The sequence below is a fragment of the Phyllostomus hastatus genome, unplaced genomic scaffold (assembly GCF_019186645.2).
Source record: "Phyllostomus hastatus isolate PE091 unplaced genomic scaffold, TTU_PhHast_1.1 phas_contig_551, whole genome shotgun sequence".
NCBI classification, from domain to species: Eukaryota; Metazoa; Chordata; class Mammalia; order Chiroptera; family Phyllostomidae; genus Phyllostomus; species Phyllostomus hastatus.
Window position 1 is genome coordinate 6,043,316 of NW_025333909.1, and position 19,908 is coordinate 6,063,223.

The window sequence follows — 19,908 nt, forward strand, 5'->3', positions numbered from 1 at the left end:
GGGTCTCTCCAGCAAACCCTCCTGTGAGGCTGGGAGTCTCTCCCAGCACCTCAACCTCCACGAGTGTTTTCAATCAGCGCTTTTAGGCTTTATTTCCTAGTGCTGGGGCCCTGGGTTGCGAGATCTGTCTCGCTGCCTGTTTTCACCTGCTTTATATTTGCACGAATGTGTGACTGCAGACAGCCAGCTGCCTCCCATGCCTCACTGGGTCTGCTCGTTTCTTCCCCCTGCCCGCACCTGAGGTCTGCCAGTCACCACTTTTTCCCACCGTGACCCCTCTCCACCAGCCGCGGACTGTGCCCCTCTTACTAGTCTGGATGAATGGTTGTCAGGACTTCCATACAGTTCAATTTTCTGTCTGTCCCGGTTGTTTTTTTTTTTGTTTGTTTCTAAACTTTTGTTGTCCTTAATTTTGGTTGTGCAAGAAGGCACAGTGTGTCCACCTACGTCTCCATCTTGGCCAGAAGTGTTTTGTCATTTTGATAATAGCTGTTTTAAAGAAGTGTGAGGTAATATCTTATTGTGGTTTTGATTTGCATTTCCCTGATGATTAGGGATGTTGAGCATCTTTTTATGTACCTGTTGTCCATCTATATCTCTTCTTTGGAGAAATGTCTATTCAGGTCCTCTGCCCATTTTTAAATAATATATATATTTTTGCTACTGAGTTGTACAAGTACACATAGATCAATGTAACAAAATAGGGAACAGAAATAGACCAACTGATTTTTTGAGGTATGATTTTTTGAGATATATTTCACATACCATATAATTCATCCTTTTAATATATACAATTCAGTGTTTTTAGTATATTCACAAAGTTGTTCAACCATTACTACTATCAAATTGCAAAATATTTTAATTACCCCAAAACAAACCCCCATCCCATTCCCCTCAAACTCTCAGCCATAGATGACCACCGATCTACTTTGTCTTTATGGGTGTGCATATTTTGGGCATTTTATATAAATTGAATCATACACTATGTGGCCTTTTGTGTCTGATATCTTTTATTTAGCATGATATGTTCAAGGTTCATTCATATTGTGTCACAACTCAGTATGTCATTCACTTTTATGGGGGGCAAAAATAATTCAATGGGAGAAATATGGACTTTTCTGACAAATACTTCTGGAGCAACTGGATATTATAGGTAAAGATGAAAAAAAGAAAACTTCAATCTAAGTCTCACACCTTATATAAAAATTAAGTCAAAATGGATTGCAACTTAAATATAGAATGTAAAACTATAGAACTTTTTAGCCCTGGCTAGTGTGGCTCAGTGGATTGACTATGGGCCTGGGAACCAAAGTGTCACAGGTTCAATTTCCAGTCAGGGCACATGCCTGGGTTGCAGGCCATGACCCCCAGCAACCTCACATTGATGTTTCTCTCTCTCTTTCTCCCTCCCTTCCCTCTCTAAAAAAATAAATAAAAATATGTTTATTTATATATGGGCATAAAAATATGCCCATATTTTTATTTATTTTTTTAGAGAGAGAAGGGAGGGAGAAAGAGAGAGAGAAACATCAATGTGTGAGAGAAACTTCAAATCAGTTGCCTCTGGCATACCCCCAACCAAGGACCTGGCCTGCAACCCAGGCATGTGCCCTGACTAGGAATCAAACTGGTGGCCCTTTGATTTGCAGGCTGGTGCTCCATCCACTGAGCCACACCAGCCAGGGCTCTTGCAAATATTTTAAATATTTTAATGGACCTGGCAAAAACCAATTACTACCTGTCTTCTTTGACCAGGCATACAAGGTTAGCCAATATTTGTATAAAAAAGAATACCACATAGTGCTGTACTATATGAAATTAGCAAAGTTCAATTATGAAATTGTGAAATTATTTCATAATTAAATTTCAACAGCTCTCAAGAATTATTTCACAAAATTCTATAAGAATTCTTGGGAAGGTATAGTACCTGGTGTTCTCTTCAAAAACAGAAAAGTACCATATTTTGCCATGTATACTGTCCTCCCGTGTGCAATGCACATCCATATTTTTGGCCCAAACTTTCAGGAAAAAAATCTTTCATTTTAGTTCTTTAATTCAATTATTTATTTATTTATATTTAGAAACAAAACCAGTTATCATATTCCAGGGTATTATTTTACATATGGGTGTTGTTATTGCTTTCTAGAGTTATACTTTTAGTACATAAGCATAAATAAAAGAATTTAAAACATTTATATAGGTACAGAATGAATGCTACCCATGTATAATGTGCATCCTTGTTTTTCCCTCAAAAATATGGGCAAAAAAGTGTGCATTATACACTGGCAAATATGTTACCTATTCTTTGTATTACTGCTGATGATCTGAAAACGAATGTATGAGATTTCAAAATTGGTAGTCTCAAACTTTCACTACCTAGATTCCTAGATAGCCAAAATGTTTGTCTAGAATTATTAAATTAAACAAATCACTTAGGTACAATTTTCAGGAAAACTCTACACAAAAGTAAAATGTAAGCATGTGGGATGGTTTTGACATTGTACCAAGTGCATAACAGTCACACTTTCATAAGGCTGTAACTTTTTAACCAACTTTATGTATTGAATAAAACATCATAAGGCTACTATTCCAATTCTACAGGGTATTCTGCAGTGTGATAAGCTGTACAAACACCATTTTTTCAAAACATTTCAGATTATTTCTATTTTTCTAAATCATGATCTCTTGCATTTTCTGATTTTAAATACTTTTATTCCTTTTCACATAGATGAAATCAGTACTTCTACTGACAGATACTGTCACTGTTTGCTCCTGTATCTACTGACAATTACGTGGCCCTGTTTGCTCCTGGATATTCAGTAAGATGCTCAAATTTATTGGCCATAAGTTCTTCTTTTGTGTGAATGTTTATCCTCATGAAGCATGGAAATCTTACTGGTGATAAAGCTGCTCAAATGTGTACTTCTTTTGTGTGAGATTCTTTGACAAAGTTTAATGTGGTTGGAATGGTATTTATTTTTACAAATGAATCTTCTATAGGCATAATCATTTCATCTTTAAAGTTGTCTGACAATACTACGAAATTTTATTTTTGAACACCGACTTCCCTTGATTTCATATTGGCTGGATGAAAGTTCTTCCACGGTCTCAGATCTTATACAGCTCTTGCATGTGTGGAAGTCCCCAGTTTCCTGAGTAACCAAGAAGAGAAGGCATAGCAAATTCAGGAATGTTGCTCCCCAAATCCTGCTTACAGGTGCTTAAATTGCCAAGTGCTGACCACAATGATATCTTGCCACTTGGTCTTCAAACATGCCATTTTCTCTGGCAAAATAAGCATGCTCAAGGATACAAAGAGCCATTGGGTTTCCTTGAGACTTCAATAAATATCAAGAGTTTAGTCATGCTGTCTGAACATTTTCATAATTTCTTTAGGCAAGACTTTATGAGAGCACAATGTACCAGTAGATAAAAAACTACAAGATTCTGAAATCATCACCTGCTTTTCTGTTTGTATAGGTGTTGTTTTTGTAGGGTTTTCATCTCCTTTTTGTACTTACATTAGTTACAGGAATGAAATGACAAATGCACAACTTGCATCTCTGTGACTGATAACTATGCCATGGATGACTTCTTCACTAAGTTTGTAGTCCTTGCTTCTCACTCTGGTTTTATCTCATTCTTGAGGAGCTGTATCCACCAGTAAATGAGTGAGGAGGATCAATGCCATGACACAAAGCTTTTTTTCTTAATGAGGCTACATGTATCAATTCACTAGTCTATGCCACAACTATTTTCCCATGAAGTGTCTGGTAATTCTCCAGTTCAGTTTCCTGCAGTAGTATATCATACATGCCCAATTTCAATATTTGAACTGTATAATTTCTTTAAATTGTCTTCAGTAAAGACATGATTTGCAAGACCAATTGCCTTGTATGTTTTCAATGTTGGCACCAAAATCCCATCACTGGTCATAATAATCAACAGTCTCCTGCTGCAGCTCCATGAGCCCAGGGGTGATTTTATGTGGCACATCTAAATGCATGGGTTGTTAACCTCAAACTATTTTAATTTTCTATGAAGATAAACAAACACTCATTATTTGACTTTGTAAAAAGAAATAAGTGGAGAAAGATATCAAGTTTGGAAAAAAGAAATGCCAGAGCGGCCAATTTTAGGGATATTGTGTGAGTTAAGCCTGCAATAGCAGGGACTGGCCATTTTCATATTGTCATTATAATTGGGACATTCTTAAGGCCAAGGTGTACCATTCCCAACCCTTGTAATGGAGATATATATCAGGTATCAGGAGCTGAGGGTAAGGACATGCATTTCCCTTAGTGACTGCCCTGCTTTAAGGTCAGAACTGAGGACTGTGTGTTTCTAAGAGAAATCCAGTATGTAAGAGTCCCTGTTACTAAACATGACTGGGAGTATGTGTCAGATAGGAAGCTGGTGTGAAAACACACGTATGCACTGATGAATTTACCTTTGCATTTTTCTATTTCCCTAATAAAGTCCCAATCCCTTCAGAAAGCTTTGTGGCTTTTCCTTTCTTTGGAAAGTACCATCCAACCTCTTTCCATCTGAATCTTATAAATTTTTCAAGGTTCAGCTCAAGTATTTGTCATGTCCTCACATGCAACCATTCATTTGCCTATTCATCTAGTCAACAAATATTTAATTTTTTGTTATTAAATTATCTATTACAGATTTATACAGCTGAAAGCAATCTATAGTCTCTAAATCATTTTAGAAATTTGTATCTTTTAATGTCACTTACCATATTTGGACTATGATTTTTATGACAAATATGTTATTTTTCTTAAGCACGAGGAAAGCACAAACCATGCTTATTTATCTTTGTGAACTTCACAATGACCCACATATAACTGGTATAATTTTTGGATGTTCCCTGATGCCCTTGAGAAACTCCTGAACTTCCTGAACAGACGAAGAGAGTCACTGTATCAAACAGCCAGAATCCCTGGTGAATACTTTTCTCATGAGTCCACAGTTATTAGAAGGAATCATTTGTAAAAGTTTTGTACTTCACACAAATAACACTTCCAAAACAAATTTCTAGTTTGTTGAGCAGATATAACCACACCAAAATGAGCAATTAGAGTCAAGATTTCATTGTTAGTGTACAGGGAAGTGGTAGATTTTTCTACATTGATTTTGTATCCTGTAACTTTACTGTATTTGTTTATTGCTTCTAATAGTTTTTGTGTGTTTTTTTTTGATGGAGTCTTTAGGGCTCTCTATGTATAGAATCATGTCATCTGCAAAAAGTGACACTTTTACATCTTCCTTCCCACTTTGGGTGCCTTTTATTTCTTTTTCTTGCTTTATTTCTCTGGCAAGGATTTCAAGAACTATGTTGAATTAGAGTGGTGAAATGGACACCCTTGTCTTGTTCTTGATTTTAGAAGGAAAACTTTCAGTTTTTCACCATTGTGTATGAGAATGGCTGAGGGTTTGTCACATGTGGCCTTCACTATGTTGAGGTACTTTCCTTCTATCCCTATTTTATTGAGTGCTTTGATCATAAATTGGTTTTGTATCTTATCAAATGCATTTTGCTGCATCTATTGATAGTATCATATGGTTTCTATCCTTTTGTTTGTTAATGTGATGTAGTTCTTTGATTGCTTAGTATAGGTTTAACCACCCTTGTGCACCTGGAATGGACCCCATTTGATCATGATGTATTATCTTTTTAATGTATTGTATTCAATGTGCTAGTATTTTGTTTAGGATTTAAACATCTGTATTCATTAGAGATATTGGTCTGTAGTTTTCTTTTTTGGTGTGTTATCATTGCCAGGTTTTGGTATCAAGGTTATGTTGGCCTCATAAAATATTAGGAAGTATTGCCTCTTCCTCAGTTTTTCAGTCTCGAAATCTTCTTTGGATGTTTGGTAAAATTCACTAGTGAATCTATGTGGTCCTGGACTTTTCTTTTTTGGGAAGTCTTTGATGTTTGTTTTAATCTCCTCACTGCTGATGGGTCTATTTACATTTTCCAGTTCTTTGTGATTAAGTCTAAGAAGATGATGTATTTCTAGGAACATTTCCACTTCTAGGTTACTGAATTTGGTGGCATATAGTGTTTCATAGTATTCTAGTTTGGTCCTTTGTGTGTCTGTGATGTCTGTGGTAACTTCTCTTTCATTTCTGATTTTGTTTATATGGGTCTTTTTTCTCCTTAGTGAGTCTATCCAGGAGGTTGTCAATTTTATTAATCTTTTCAAAGAATTAGCTCTTTGTTGTATTAATCTTTTGTATAGATTTTTTGTTCCAAATTTCATTTAATTCTGTTCTCATTTTTTATTATTTCCTTCCTTCCACTGACTTGGGGGTGCTTTTGTTCTTCTTTTTCTAGATCTTTAAGAGTAATGTTAGTTTGGTTATTTGGGATTTCTCTTGTTTCTGGGGATAGGCGTATAATGATAAAAACTTCCTTCTTATTTCTGCTTTCACTGCAGCCCAGAAGTTTTGTTATATCATGTTGTCCTTCTCAAAGGTACTACTGTGTTAAATGGGCAGTAAGATTTCAAGAATGGAACAATTTTAAAAGTTATGTCTTACCCAAAATATCAAGTCTCCATTCTGACAAAGAGGGCACTGTAGGTGCCTTTCCTATGTCATTGGTCAATTAGAATACAGGAGTTAGCAGTTTGACCTGAGGAACACCTTTGCTGAAACCAAGTTATAGGTTCTATTGACAATAGGAATGAGCAACGACTGTGAATGAATGCAGAGTCCCCTATTTAGTATTCCTATGAGAAGAGGCACAAGCAAATTTAAGCCGAGCCAGTTGGTCAAAATAAAATTATGCTAAGAACTGGAAGAGTACAGGCTAAAGAAGGTAGGTTCAACTGGGATGTTTTGATTAAGAACTGTGGAAATTGTTGAAAATAAGGTGGCAGTGGTGGGGAGCTTCCTTTTCCTTCTTGCCTGATGTTCAATGAGAAAGCTTGAGAGAAAAAGCTAGAGGAGGATTTGGGGTCAGGAGCAGCTAAAAATTTCTTGACAGTAAAATCTTTTTAGAGTAAGGCATGGCATCCAAGGGGATGTGACAGGCGTGCTTAGGGCATTTCAACATGTATTGTGCAATATTTTGGAAAGCTAATTATAGAAAGCACTCTTGTACTGGCAAGAAGCCTCTGAATGCTTCCTATCTTTCCATTTGGTGTTTAACTCTATGATCACTTCCATATTTTTATGGTTTTGTTCTTACACATATTTGAATGGCCAGTTAGGAAAATAAAGGAGATTTTGGTTTGCTAAGCCTTGGGTCTTCAGTAAATCAAATGCAGTAAAATGAAGAGAAAAAGAATGTGGAATGAATGTGTTGTGTCAGGTGGGAAAAAACGGGCATGAGCTTTGTTAACAGGGAGGCAGTTAGTTTTAGTAACCAAAACAATGGCAGAGTAGAAAGAGCAAGGGAAAAAAAGAATGATTTATTTGATAGGGAATGTTGCTACTCATTGGAATGGGTTCCTTTAAAGAGCAATACAGTTTGCTTCTAACTGCTTTTTAAAAGATTTTATTTATTTATTTTTAGAGAGGGAAGGGAGGGAGAAAGAGAGAGAAACATCAATGTGTGGTTGCTGGGGGCCGTTGCCTGCAACCCAGGCATGTGCCCTGACTGGGAATCGAACCTATGACACTTTGGTTCACAGCCCGTGCTCAATCCACTGAGCTACGCCAGCCAGGGCTGCTTCTTACTGTTTTTATAGTAAAAAGGAACCTTCTGTCCCCACAGAAGGTTAGTTGGGGGCTGGGCCTGGGCATCACAGTGAAGTAACCAGTTTGTCTTCAGCAGCACCCTGCCCGTACCTTTTCTTATTAGAAGAGTGCTGAATAGGACTTCAGAAATCACCTACCTTATCATCTGTATCTTCTTTTGATAGAGGGAGTAATTTGAATCTAGGAAGGGAAAAAGATTTCTCCAAGGTCATAGGATATAATTTCTAGAAAAGGCACTAGAACTACATGTTTCAACTCCTAGGCCAGTGCTCTTCTCAGGGCATCATGGCGTTTATGGTGTTCCACGCTTTCTTTTAGACTCTGTCCACTCCTCATTTGCTTAGCACTCTGGCTTCTCTTCCAAGTAGAACCTAACAACAAACTCAGACTTTTCTCTTATCCATTATTTGATTTCATGTGCATGGCCTTGGTTTTTCTCTATCGTTTCCAGAGTTCTTCACTATTCTAGGGAATAGATAATGAAGCGACATTAATCTGTTCACGGGAATTTGTGTGTGACCTCTCAAGGGTAGAACTACTGTAATAGCATCTTTAACCGACAAGGAGACTCTCATGGTAGAAATTTCAATGAACAAATCAGGCTTCTGGGGGCAGTATGGTCTTTCTAGGGTTCTCCAAATCTTACCATGTATATGAGTGCCTAGTTGGCTGAAGCAATGACTTGCCCTTTGTTAAGATATGCTGGTTTCTTTACTTTCAAAGTATTAAAGTGGCCTGCTTCCCATCTCGACCGGCTGTTATTTTGTATTCAGGTTTACTGTGGTCTCTTAGTTAGGGCCTGAATCTTTATTAATAAATTGCCTCTTTAAAGGAAATTTTAGTGACTTACCAGCACATTGGATCTGGATAAGACATTAATCGGGCCTATTATAGATTTCTGAAAAAGAAAACCCTACAGAAAGGACACTTTGCAGTTTTATTTTAGTTTTTATTTCTGCTTTTAATCATAAATTGGCCATGTTTCACTCGAGAGCAGTTTAAATCACCCAGAAAATGTTTCCAGCCTTTATACAAAAAAGGCTGTCTTTTGGGTACTTTTTCCTATTGCAAATATTTTTGAGAAACAGACTTCTTGGCTTCTTTTGCAATAAATGTCCTTGATCCATTAGATGAAGCTGTTCTTTCTTTCTTCAAAACTAACTTATAAACATTTTAAAATATAGTAGTCTTGTAATTCCCCCTAACATATTAGAATTGTTTAATTTTTGGAGCTGCCAAGTCAGCCTGACAAAAACTGTGACATGCACATATGTATCTGAAAGTGACTGCTAGCTTTCTTCCTTCGGTTTTATAAAATTTGCAGCTGAGGAGATCCTCCCACCCACCCCTGACTGAGAGGATATTCTGGTTAATGGCAAGGATTTCTTGAAAGGGCTGTGTCCTAGAAAGGGCCTCTCTCTGGTCAAACAGTGTATATCAGATTTTGAAAGAACTTTTTCTTCTGGGTGTGCTGTACTTTGAAGAATGAAAGTCAATAAACCAAAGGTTCTGGTATGAAAAGAGATGCCAAAGTCACAAACATTTACCTGAAAGAAGTAACAGGATATAAGAGTCAAAAGTGGAATGAAAGTTGCTGTGGATCATTTTAGTGGGCTGAGTTCACTTCAGAGCAGAGCCAGGATATTCCAAAGGGATTGCAAAAGGACATGTTTTTCCTCCATCTCAAACCTAAAGGAAAACAAGTGTCTTGCAGTGAAGCTTCATCGAACATAGTTTGCGCAATCTTTTTTTTTTTTTTACACGGTGAGAATGAGGTTACAAAATGAATAGAAGTTTAAAGTTAGCAAATAACGAGCTAGCGGGCTGAAGTGATTCGCATGTAAAATGTTTTTAAATTGAGATATGTTTGATATATTAGTTTCAGATATACTACATGATTCAATATTTGTATAGATTGCAGAAGTGATCATCAGAACGTCTAGTTACCATTCATTACCATGCGTCGTTACTCAAATTTTTTTCTTGTAATGAGGACTTTTACAATGTTCTCTCTTAGCACCTTTCAAATATGCAATACAGCACATACTATTAACAATAGTCACCATGCTATATGTCACCTCCCATGACATATTAATGTTATAACAGTAAGTTTGTACTTTTTGACCCACTTCACCCATTTTGCCAGTCTTTCACCCCCTCTCTCCTCTGGCACCTACCAATTTCTTCTCTGTATCTATGAGTTTGAGTTTTAGATTCTATATAAGTGGGATCATATGGTATTTACCTTTCTCTGTCTGACTTATTTTAATTAACATAATGCCCTTGAGGTCTATTAATAGTTGCAAATAACAAGATTTGATTTTTTATGGCTGAAGAGTATTCCATTGTATATATATATATACCACAGCTTCTTTATTCATGTATCCACTCATGGACACTTAGGTTGTTTCAGTATCTTGGCTATCTTAAATGATGCAGCAGTAAACACGGGGGTTCATATAAGTTTTTGAATTAACATTCTCAGTTTCTTTGAATAAATGCCCAGAAGTGGAGTAGTTGGATTGCACGGTAGCTCTGTTTTGAATTTTTTGAGGAAACACCATACTGTTTTGCATAGTGGCTGTACCTGTTTACATTCCCACCATCCATGTACAAGGGTCGCCTTTTCTCCACATCCTCACCAACTCTTTTTTTTTCCTTGTGACAATAGCCTTTCTAAAAGCTATGAAGTGATCTCCCATTGTGGTTTTGATTTGCATTTTTCTGATGATTAGTGATGTTGAGCACCTTTTCATATGTCTATTGGCCACTTGAAAATGTCTATTCAGATCCTCTGCTAATCTTGAAATCAGATTTTTTTTTGCTATTGAGTTGTATGAGTTCTTCATACATTTTGAATAAAAGTATATATATATAGTCTTGATTTCTCTCCTGAAGGGACATTCAGTTAGATCTTTGAAGGGCTTTTTCAGCCAGAATAATTTAGCTCCAAGGTAAACAAAAGACCTTTTTCACTTCACACAAAACTAGAGTATTTTGGTTTTGTTTAAACTTGTAAAACTGCAAATATTGCAACTTTCATGCACATTCACAGTCATATTTCTGCTCCTTTAATTACAGGCTCTTCAAAATGCCCAGAAGGCTTATGTATGACAGCTATATTACTCTTACAGGTTTTTCCCTGATAGCTTTTTCTCTCAATAAAACTGATGTATTGGTACCAAAATGGGCTTTTATATTCCAAAGATGGAGAAGAGTTATTGTCAAAACTATGCTAGTCTGCCTGTGTCTTTAACACCTCTTTTATATAGCTCTCGAACATTTGTTCTGTGAACAATTGAAGTTGGCTTTTCAAGTCTCTCTCAATGGATTTTATTTTATAATTGGATAAATAATGGTCACACTGCAATATTTAGGACTACTAAGAGGACTTTAGTGGGAATCAAATAGGCCAAGAAACATTGAGAGTTTTTATGTGTTTGAGCATAAAAACGGAGCAGGACTGTGTTGAGGGGAATGGTAGGGTAGCAGTTTCTGTGGAGATTTTCATTTGACAAATTGTGTGCAGTAGCATAGATAATTTACTACTCATTTGAATAGTCCCAGTAAGTTTCTGTTTTGTAATACGAGGAGCAGGAGACCAATGTGGCGGACTGTAATAATGTTATATTTCTTGTTATGTTATATTTTATTATATTTATATATTATGTTACAGATTCTGTGATCACAAACTTTTGTCCCTATAAATATAAGGCACACTGATTAAAGATTGTGTCACCGTACACTATGTGGCCATCTTAAAATAATTAAAAACACCTTTCCCTCCAAAATATTTACATTAAGTAAACAATTTAATAATGAAGAAATAGAGTCAAGGGTATGAGGTGTTTACTCTTTTCGCTAGCCAAGGGTAATTATTACTAATGCAAATGTGTCTGATTCTACCACAGCTTTGTGGGTAGAAATAAAAGTTTTGTTTTGTTTTTTCTGGAAATCCTGGTGACACGATCCAGAAGGCTGGTGGAGGCCTTTATGGGTTGGGAATTGGTAGGCCTTAAGTCCTCTGCATTTTATGGTGAGCGCACACACACACACAGACACACACAGACACACACACACACACACACCATTCCTCTTTCCTAGTGCTGTAAAAGCAGAGCCCGCAAGTGGTGAACACCTATCTGGACTCGGAGATGTGCTTCCAAGCTGATGAGGGAGGCAGCTGCCCTCTAGAGGAGGACTGAAAAGGGGATTAGCCAGGATTTCTGTTCACAGTAGGCTGCACTTTGAGTCCTTTAGAAAATTGATAGCTTCCAAATGTTCTTTGTGTTCCCTACAATAAAGGGTCTCTGAGGCAGAGCCAAACTTAGAGCTACACACAAAAGAACATTATTAAATATATACTTCCCTTCATTGTGCCTCGGCCCCTCCCTCACCGACACTGAATGGGCTAAGATTAGTTGAAAGAAATACCTTTAAAACAATGGAGAAACTGGAATAAAGACCACCACGGTGAAGTAACTCAGGGTGAAAAAAACAGCCATTTGAGCCTCATTGTCACCATACTTGCTGGAATATGAACAGCTATCTAACTCAAAGGATTCAGAGGTTTGGTCACGAGAAGATAGTTACCTGAACTTGTTTGTGAAACACTGAGGAATGGTTTTGTTGGACCCATCAAATGGTTCTTTTCTCTTTCTTTTAAAAAAATGATTGTACTTCTCTCAATTACCATTTAGTCCCCTATGCCTCCCCCTCCACAGTCACCACACTGTGTTCCGTGTCCGTGAGTCCTTTTTTCTTTTTGCTCAACCCCTCCACCGCCTAAATTCTCTCTCCCCGACCTTAGCTGTAATCCTGCTCTCCGTCTGTGAGTCTGTTTCTCTCTTGGTCTCTTCCACTAGCCACCACATCCTGTCACCTCCTTCCCTTCCTTCCTATTCCAGATACCATTTCCATGAGACTTGTACAAGCATTTTCCAAAGGAGTTCTTTGACTCCTTCACCTCCCATGTGAGAAGCTGGGCAATCCCTGCCCCGTTCTGGCTCCATTCAGTGGCCCTCTTCGCCTGTTATAGTTCCCAGATTGTTGAAGACCCATCTGGGGAAAATTGCATATCTCTGCTCATTAGCTCCACTGCAAATGTGTGCTTTCCAACTTCAGCTGGATCCTCAACTCTCATCCTTAATCTTTTTCTCATCTGTAGTTGGCTCCTTCTTCCATTTCCCACTGCAGCTGTTCCAAAACTTCATTTTTCTTCTCAAGCCCCCACTTCTGGCCTTCTCACTTTGAGGAGAGGAGCTACATTTTCTCTTTTCCTATAAAATGCCACGAGGTCACAATTCTCCCCTTCTTCCTCATCCAATGCCCCTGTAGTCGTTCATTCTTTTTCTTCTCTTCTCTTGTATCATTGAACCTCATTTCCACTCTTCTTACCTTTTCATCCAGCTTGCAAATGTGTTCCAGTCCCAACTGTTTTACAGACACCAAATCTTCCATTTCTCCTCTTTACTCCTTCAGCTACATCTGCCTTATTCCTTTTATAATCACACTTCTTTTTTTTTTTGGTTTTTAGGTTTTTTAATTTTAATTTTTAAAAATTTTTTAAAGATTTTATTCACTCATTTTTAGAGAAGGAAGGGGGGGAGAAAGAGAAAGAGAGAGAAACATCAATGTGCGGTTGCTGGGGGTCATGGCCTGCAACCCAGGCAGGTACCCTGACTGGAAATTGAACCTGTGACACTTTGGTTCACAGCCCGCACTCAATCCACTGAGCTACACCAGCCAGGGCTGTAGTTTTTAGTTTTTAAAACCATTTTATTGACTTATGACTGGGATGCCAAAAGCTGTCCATATTTAATGTATACGGCTTGATGGGCTTAGAGATAAGTAGATACCTGTAAAATCATCACTTCCAAAAGTTTTCTCCTGACCTTTTTATTATCATGATCATTATTATTTTGTATAAGAACATTTAACATAAGATTTACCCTCTTAGCAAATTTTTAAAAAATTTCATTTATTTACTTATTTTGAGACAGAGGATAAGAGAGGGAGAGAAATATCAATCTGTGGTTGCCTTGTACATACCGCCTACTGGGAACCTGGACTGCAACCCAGGCATGTGCCCTGACTGGGAATTGGACCAGTGACCCTTTGCTTCACAGGCCAGTGCTCAACCCACTGAGCCACAGCAGCCAGGGCTCTTAGTGAAATTTTAAACATACGATACAGTATTGTTAACTAGAGCTCTGTATGCTATACAGTAGATCTCTAGGACTTACTCATGTTGTATAAAGGAAACTTTCTACCATTTGACTAATACTCCCTGCTCCAGTCCCTGACAATCACCATCTACTCTCTGCTTCTGAGTTATTTTTGATTTTTTATACAAGTGGAATTATGCAGTATTTGTCTTTCTATGATTGGTTTACTTCACTTAACATGAAGTCCTCCAGGTTCATCCATGTTGTTGTAAGTGGCAGAATTTCCTTCTTTTAAAGTCTGAACAGTATTACAGGGTATGTATATACAACACTTAAAAAAATCTATTCATCTGCCAATGGGGATTTAGGTTGCTTCCACATCTTGGTCATTGTGAATAATGCTGCTGTGAACATGGGAGTGTGGGTAGCTCTTAGAATTCCTAATTCCAATTCTTGTGGATATATACCCAGAAATGTGATTGTTGCATCATGTGGTAATTCTATGTTTTAAATTTTTGAGGGGCTTCTAGATTGAATTTTAATAACTCAAGCAATCAATAAATGTTTAGAGCATTCAGTATGGACCTGTATAACCATACTTCTTGAAGGCATAGTTAATATTTGATGTCTCCAATTCTTCACCTTCAATTTACTCCTCAACCCACATGTGTTCAGATAGTGGGCCCTAGAGTGGTACTAAACTTGTCACAAAAGTTACAAAAGTCACAAAAGTCAGGAGTTCTCCTGCATCTTTCTCCTCCATTTCCCATTTTCCAGACGCACTCACTTTTCATTCTTGTAGATGTTAAATTAGTGGCCACTCAACCACCTGCTTTCTAGCTCCCCAAATTGTGTTGTTGTCTCCTCTCATGTTCTCTTTGTATTTGTATGTTTATTGCTCTAAAAAATCCATACTATTCTATTAATGGGGTTTCAACATGGAATGAAATTAGGTGCTTAAGTTCAACTGGTAAAACTTGTTTGGAACTGTTACTTTCTTTCTGTGGTATTTCTTGTTGCACTGTTCTGAGATTCCTTTCTCACCTTCTTATACCTATTTTCCCTGGGTGATCATATTTATGCTCTTGGCTTCAGCTCTGAACTTTATGAATATAACCCAATAATTTATATCTCCAGCTCTGGAATTTTCCCTGAGCCCCAGACCATCCATTTATATACTAGACTTCTCCACCAAGGTGTCTTACAGTTATGTCTAACACAACCTGTTCAAAAACAAACTCAAGCCCTGGCTGGTGTGGCTCAGTGGATTGAGCACTGGCCTGCAAACCAAAGGGTCACCGGTTCGATTCCCAGTCAGGGCACATGCCTGGGTTGCAGGCCAGATCCCCAGTAGGGGGCATGTGAGAGGCTTAACCATTTGATATTTTCCTCCTTCTCTTTCCCCCTCCCTTCCCCTCTCTTTAAAAATAAAATAAATAAAATCTTAAAAAACTCAAACTCATCCCTTTCTTTTAAACTGTTACTCTCCCTCCCACCTTTCTTCTAGCTGATGGTGCCACTCAGTCATCTAATCTCGAATATATAGAATCCTTTTCATCTATTTCCTTAACAAGGAATCTGTGTGTTTCTTGAAAGGTAGAGATGTTGTCTCATTAATTTCTGTGTCCCCTAACCATTAGACCAGTTCCTCAGATTATAAGAGTAGGCACTCATATAAAAGTTTATGACATTGATGAGAGCTTTCTTTCACAGTCTAAATATAGCATAAGGCTAAAGACACTGCATAGGCGAAGAAACACATAACAATGTGGTTAGCTTATGTGGAGTTAAATTGCATATTTTATGAAATGCTTGACATGAGACCAAGTTATGCATGATTTATTTATGATTAAAAGTATCTCCCTCATTGCGAAACAGTCAAATTCTTATATGGATATAAAAGCAGTTGTGTAACTTTTGCCTCACCCTCTATATGTGTAAGTAAAATCCTAGTTTGGAGATTAAAAACTCCTTGGGTCTTAATAAGGAACTCTAAAGTTTCTTTAAAAAGCATCAGAAATTATTACTTTAGAAATCTTAAGTGTTAGCTAACACAAATGCTTTTAATACAGCTTTGTATTACCTCTTTGAGGAGGTGCCCCATTGTTCTATTTTGATTAATGTAAAATAACAATAATTATCTCTGGGACACATATATGAGTAGGCTTAATACACAAGAAGAACAAAATGTTCTCTTTTTTGCCATTTTTTCTCTTGGTCTCTAAATAGAAACAAATAAATCCACACATGAATGTCTTCGTGACATTTATTTGGATTTTACAATGGCTAAAGTTCTTCCTTACACTCTTTCATAATGTTATGAGAATATATGCTTATGTAGCTTCTTCACAAGTCAAACCTTCCAGGCCAGCCTATTAATTTGAACTGGGTTCAGCCATATGTACCATCCAGATAGTCTTAATACCACATTGCTGTCTCAAGACTGTATCCTTATGCCAGATTCTGGGAGCAGCAAGACATGCAGAACTTACATTCCAAGTGCAGCAGAGGAGATAGGGAACCTCCAGCTGCCCCATCCAGCTCATGGGTCACACCTTTTGATTACCTTCCCCAACCAATGTGTTAACTTGATTGTGGTAGTTATTTCACTGTGTGTATATATATGAAATCCTCACATTGTGCACTGTGAAAAAGCATCACATTGTATGTACAACATAATTATACACAATGTTGATTCATCAATCATGCCTCAATAAAGTTGGAAAAATTACAGGAGAGATAGGTTGATCACTTTTGAAGGCAAGGGACTTCATATTTTACTGGAAAAAAAAACTATGGTACAAAACTTCTGCTCCTTAGCTAAAGGGAAGAATAAATTTTTCTTCCAATTTGATTCCTGTCTTAAAAATGGGAAATCAAATAAAAATGGAACAGACGCCTGAGCAGTAGTCAACACAAAAAAGGAAAATCCTGTTTTCCTTTATAATCTTGCATTTTTTCTTTTTTTTCTTTTTTTAAAATTTTATTTATTTATTTTTAGAGAGGGAAAGGAGGGAGAAAGAGAGAAGGAAACATCAATGTGAGGTTGCTGGGGGCTGTGGCCTGCAACCCAGGCATGTACCCTGACTGGGAATAGAACCTGCGACACTTTGGTTCGCAGCCTGCGCTCAATGAATTTTTTTCTTGCCACCTGAATTCTGCTTTGCTTGTTGTTAACTTCCTCCCTTGTCTTTTCCCTCTCTTCGCCACCAACCTTTAAGAATTCTTCACCTAGGTCCTTGTAGTTGAGCTACAGCTATGCTTAGGTAAACACAAACAGGGGAAAAAAGGCACAAAGTAGGAATTTGGATTTGTAGCTGTTTTTCCGAGTGCAAACTCCCCTGGCTTGTGAATTCTGTGGCATCAGGCACTCCATTTGGTTTGCATTTCTCTCTAACTAAATGGGAAAAATTACTCATAATTGAGTGGAACAGATTGCAAATTATTTAGTCCCCAGTGGAAAAGAACTAGAGATGTTGAATGAATCAATGATGCAAATGTAGAAACTAAGAGTGAAATCACTGTAACAGATGAAGGCCAAAAATCCCAGAAAACACAAAAAAATGACTGTCCAAAAGATCAATAATGATGCAAGGCTCCCAAAGTCTACTACTGTCTTTCAAATACACAGAAAGTTAAAATTTGAAATTAAGTTAAAATTTAAAAGAACATGAAGGCTACAAGTGACTCCTGTTTGCTATTAGTTTACTGTTTAAAATTATTGCATTGCATCTGCCAATAATATGAAAATACATGAAACTTGTGCAAATTATCGGGATTTAAAAAATAAATCACATAATTATTGTTTGTACTATATGTAAGACTTATGGTCAATATTTGAAGGATACAATTAATAAAATAGAAGCTGCTGTCTTAGAGCCTTACAAATTAATGGAGGGGAGGGGGGATAGGACAAAAAATGATAAAAGCTCATACAATTTTTCAAAGTATCTCCAGAAAGTTTCCATTTGAAGGTCCTATTGCCTCCTAATTTTAACATGAGTAAAGCCAGTACTTTCTTTTAGGTAAAAAAGTATATGTTCCATTTGTGTATCTTGATACATGGTAAATTGCCTATGCCCTTCCTTGCCCTCTCCCTGAACTTTTTCTAAACACTCTTCTTCCAGGTTCTTTTGAAGTTAGAATTTATACAATTTTATATGTGTCTAGAGTATCTTATGAAACATTTATACCACACACACACACACACACACACACACACACACACACACACTATACCCTTCATGCACTGGCCAAAACTAGGATGCTTATCATCTCCTGATTGGTTCTTACTCCTTTTTTATCGTCACCAATGACACCTCATTTTTTCAGTTTCCTTGTATTCTTTCTTCCATATTTCCTCTGCTCCAACCTTCTCACTATTCAAGGCAAGGCTAGGCCTGTATCAACACATACTTGGACCTCTACAGTATAGTCACTACTTGGAGATACAGTAGGTTTGGTTCCAGACCACCACAAAAAAATGCATATCACAATAAAGCAAGTCACACAGTTTTTTTTGTTTCCTGGTGCATATAAAACTTATGTTACATTATACTGTAGTCTCTCAAGTTTATAATAGCATCATGCCTAAAAATGTACATACCTTAATTTAAAAATACTTTATTGCTAAAAAAAAAGCTAATCATTATCTCAGTCTTCAGTGAGTCATAATCTTCTTTGCTGGTGGAAGGACTTGCTTCAGCATTGATGACTGCTCACTGATCAGGCTGGTGGTTGCTGAAGGTTGGCTGGTTGTGACAGTTTCTTAAAATATGTGACAAAAGTTTTGCCACATAGAATGACTCTTCCTCTCATTAATGACTTCTCTGTAGCATGCAATGATGTGTGATAGCATTGTACACACAGTAGGATGTCTTTTAAAAGTGTAATCAATCCTGTCAAAATCAGATGCTTCTTTCAAAATGAAGATTTTGTAAAACTCTAAGTCCTTGTTGTCATCTCAGCAGTCTTCACAGCATGTTCAGCAGAAGTGGGTTCTATCTCAAGAAACCCCTTTCTTTGCTCATCCAGAGGAAGGAACTCCTCATTCATTACACTTTTACTGTGACAGTGCAGCAGTTAAGACCCATCTTCAGCCTCCACTTCTAATTCTCATTCTCTTGCAATATCCACAGTATCTGTAGTTACTTCCTTCAAACTCCTGTTAATGTTGATATTTTGGCCTCTTCCCATGAATCCTGAATGTTCTTGGTGGCATCTAGAATGGTTAATCCTTTCCAGAAAGAAGATTTTCAGTTGGCTTTGCCCAGATCCATCAGAGAAATCACTATCTATGGCAGCTGTAGCCTTTCTTAGAAAATGTACTTCTTAAATAGTAAGACTTGAAAGTTGAAATTACTCCTTGATCCATGGGCTGCAGAGTGGATGTTGTGTGGGCAGGCATGACAACAACACTAACCTCACTGCACATCCCTGTTAGAGCTCTTGGTCGACCAGGTGTATTGTCAATAAGCAGTGATGTTTTGAAAGGATTTTTTTCTGAGAAGTAGTTCTCGACAGTGGGCTTCAAATATTCAGTGAACCATGTTGTAAACAGATGTACTGTCATTCAGGCTTTGTTGTTCTACTTATACAGCACAGGCAGAGTAGATTTAGCCTAATTCTGAATGGCCCTAGGATTTCCCAAATGGTAAATGAGCACTGACTTCAACTAAGAGTCAACAGATGCATTAGCCCCTAACAAGAGTGTCAGCCTGTCCATTGATGCTTTGAAGCCAAGCACTGTCCTCTTTTCTCTAGCTCTGGAAGCCCTAGATGGCATCTTCTTCCAATGTAAGACTGTTTAATCTACATTGAAAAAGCCAATTGTTTAGTGTAGCTAACTTCACTAATTGTCCTAGCTAGATCTTCTGGATAATTTGCTGCAACTTCTACATCAGCACTTGCTGCCTCACCTTGTACTTCGTCATGGAGTTAGCTTTCCTTAAATCTATTGAATCAACCTCTCCTAGCTTCACACTTTCCTTCCACAGCTGTATGACTTCTCTCAGCCTTCATA

At 37.4% G+C, this 19,908-nt stretch overlaps 1 pseudogene; it reads right to left on the reverse strand.

The window, feature by feature from the left end:
- Positions 1 to 2,584: 2,584 nt before the first annotated feature.
- LOC123824265 lies at positions 2,585 to 13,179 on the reverse strand (annotated as a pseudogene).
- Between the last annotated feature and the right edge of the window lie 6,729 nt (positions 13,180 to 19,908).